Here is a 2,618-nt window from a genome sequence, read left to right on the forward strand (position 1 = left end):
GCTTGGAAATGCGCCTTGTGGTCTCTCGGAAAAATTTTGGGCTAGTTGACTTAATTGTTTTTCTATGTTTTGAATACTAGCTTGTTGATTTCTAAAATTTGATTCTAACTGTAGAAACCTTTCCGAGTTTTTCTTTTCAGTGTCGGAGATGAGGCGAGATATAGTATCTTCAAGCCTTTCTCGTCCACCTTGTTGTTAGGGGAAATTTTGTGACTCATTTCTTGGTTGTTGAAAGTTTGTTCGTTGGTTTTGTTGGTTACTACTATTGCCGGGTTCTCTCCAACCAAGGTTAGGGCGATTTCGCCATCCTTGGTTGTAGGTGCCCGTTGGAGGACCCGACGGCCTAGGTCTATTATCAATGTAGTTTACCGACTCTTGTTGATCGCCTGTTTCTTTCATACAACTCCAATTTTCATGTGGCCCACCACACCCTTCACAAGCCATAACCGAGACTGTTTTTGTCATTTCCAATTTTTTTTATTTTCGAAGAAAGGGCCTCGATTTGGGCTTGTAAAGAAGTGCTTTCATCAACCTTATGGGCGCCAGGGGCAATAGATTTATTGCCTCGGGGAGTGTGCCACTGAAAATTGGTTTGAGCAATTTCCTCAATTTGATTATATATTTCATGCGGGCGGCGATTACCTAAAAGTCCCCCGGAGCTAGAGTCAAGTGTCTGCCTTGTGTGTGGCAACAACCCATTATAGAAAGTGGATACTTGTTGCCATATCGCAAGGCCGTGATGTGGACACTTTCGCAATAGCTCCTTGAACCTTTCCCAAGTTTCATATAAGGATTCCCCGTCCTCTTGTGAATATGTATTAATTTCAGTCATTAATTTAGCCGTTTTAGCGGGAGGGAAATACTTATATAGAAATTTTTGGGCTAGTTCATCCCAGGTGTTTACCGATCCAGCTGGGAGGGCGTTAAGCCAAGCTTTTGCTCGGTATTTTAGTGAGAAGGAAACATTCGAAGGCGGATGGCATCATTTGATGCTCCATTGATCCGAAAAGTATCACATATTTCTAAGAAATTAGTAATATGTAGATGGGGATCCTCGTCCGCAAGCCCATGAAAGGTTGCGGAGTTTTGAAGCATGTGTATCAAATGCGGCCGAAGTTCGAAGTTATTGGCTTCAACATTCGGTGCGTTGATAGCGGCGTCGAGATTACCTACGGTGGGTCGTAGATAATCCATGAGGGTACGTTGGTCCGCCATTGGAAGTGGATTCCCCGAAACTTTCTCTTGGTTTTTGGCTTTTAGTCTTTTTCTGAGAAAGCGTTCGGGTTCTTCTAGAGGTTCTTTTATGTCCTTATTAGAACTGGAGCTCATACACTACGTAGGGGTGGCGTCTGGTTCCGGGTCCTGCAATAAAAACAGAAAAGAATGCTGGTCAGAAGGTTCACCACGGCCCCGTGCTCAGTGAACACGGCCCGTGGTCGGAGTTACAGTGATTGTTTTCCAAATCCCAGTTACTAAAGAGTTGGACACGGCCCCGTGTTGCACCGACACGGCCCCGTGCTCAACCTTCTATAACTTGGAAAACTAAAAACTGCTAGTAACAATGTTGGGCACGGCCCATGTCCGACCAGGCACGACCCGTGCTGAGCTCTGCAGAAGCTGAAAAACTAAGAAAATCCTAAAAAATTAAAAAGAAAAATAAAAAATATGATTAGGCCGTTGATTCCTAACTTTCTTAAAATCCTTGTGTCCCCGGCAACGGCGCCAGAAACCTGATGCGTGCTAGTGTGTATATGTTTTAGATGTATATTTTAAGCCTTTTTACACTTTTAGCCAAGTTTTAAATTTATAAAACACGATATTCACTAACACTAAACACACATATGCGCAAGTGCACCCATCGTGGACGTAGTATAGTGTTGGTAAGATACCGAGGTCGTCCAAGGACACAACAGCTTTTAGTACCGGTTTATCCTCAACGTCTAACCAAATCAAAATGTTAGAAAATATTTTTAAGCTAAGAAAATAAAAACTAACTAAATGCTAAAAAATAAAAATAAAAGTAAAAACAGATAGACAAGATGAATCACTTGGATCCGACTCGTGTATTGGTATAACCTTTGATTATTTTCGCACTTTTGCACTTGTTTAAGAGATTATCTTAGTTATTGTAGTAGGCCCCTCTTTTGAAGGTGACGTTACCCTCAACCCAGTAGTTTGAGTCAGCAAGGATACAATCCTAAAGGGTCGGATTATTGAAAGATAATGAATTAAGTTATTAATGCAAATTATGGTAGGCCCCTCTTTTGGAGGTGACGTTACCCTCGACTAAGTAGTCTGAGTCAGCAGGGATACAGTCCTAAATAGCCGGGTTATAGTATTAATAGTAGTTAACTTATGAGGGGGTCAAAGAGTTTGGATCCCCGCCATCCAATACCTATGGGCATTGAAGGAGATCCTACTAAATTTGACCCAGGTCCCTTGCAGGACCTCTAAACGCTGAACAAGGGCAAGATCCTTACCAAACCGTTCCCTTAACCCCCGACCAGGTAGCCAACATACCTCCATATAGACCGTGGAGATATGAATGGTGAAAATATTTTATTTTATATAGACAGTAAAATAATGCCAAGACACCACGGACAAACGATAAGGAAGAA

The 2,618-nt window shown here is 42.2% G+C and overlaps 1 non-coding gene across 1 annotated transcript; it reads left to right on the forward strand.

Moving 5' to 3' along the window:
- The first annotated feature begins 731 nt into the window (after positions 1–731).
- On the forward strand, positions 732–838 carry LOC118481499. The gene has a single exon (XR_004865708.1). It is a non-coding gene; the product is annotated as a small nucleolar RNA R71 (small nucleolar RNA).
- Positions 839–2,618: the final 1,780 nt, after the last annotated feature.

The sequence above is a fragment of the Helianthus annuus genome, chromosome 8 (genome assembly GCF_002127325.2).
Source record: "Helianthus annuus cultivar XRQ/B chromosome 8, HanXRQr2.0-SUNRISE, whole genome shotgun sequence".
Lineage (NCBI taxonomy): Eukaryota > Viridiplantae > Streptophyta > Magnoliopsida > Asterales > Asteraceae > Helianthus > Helianthus annuus.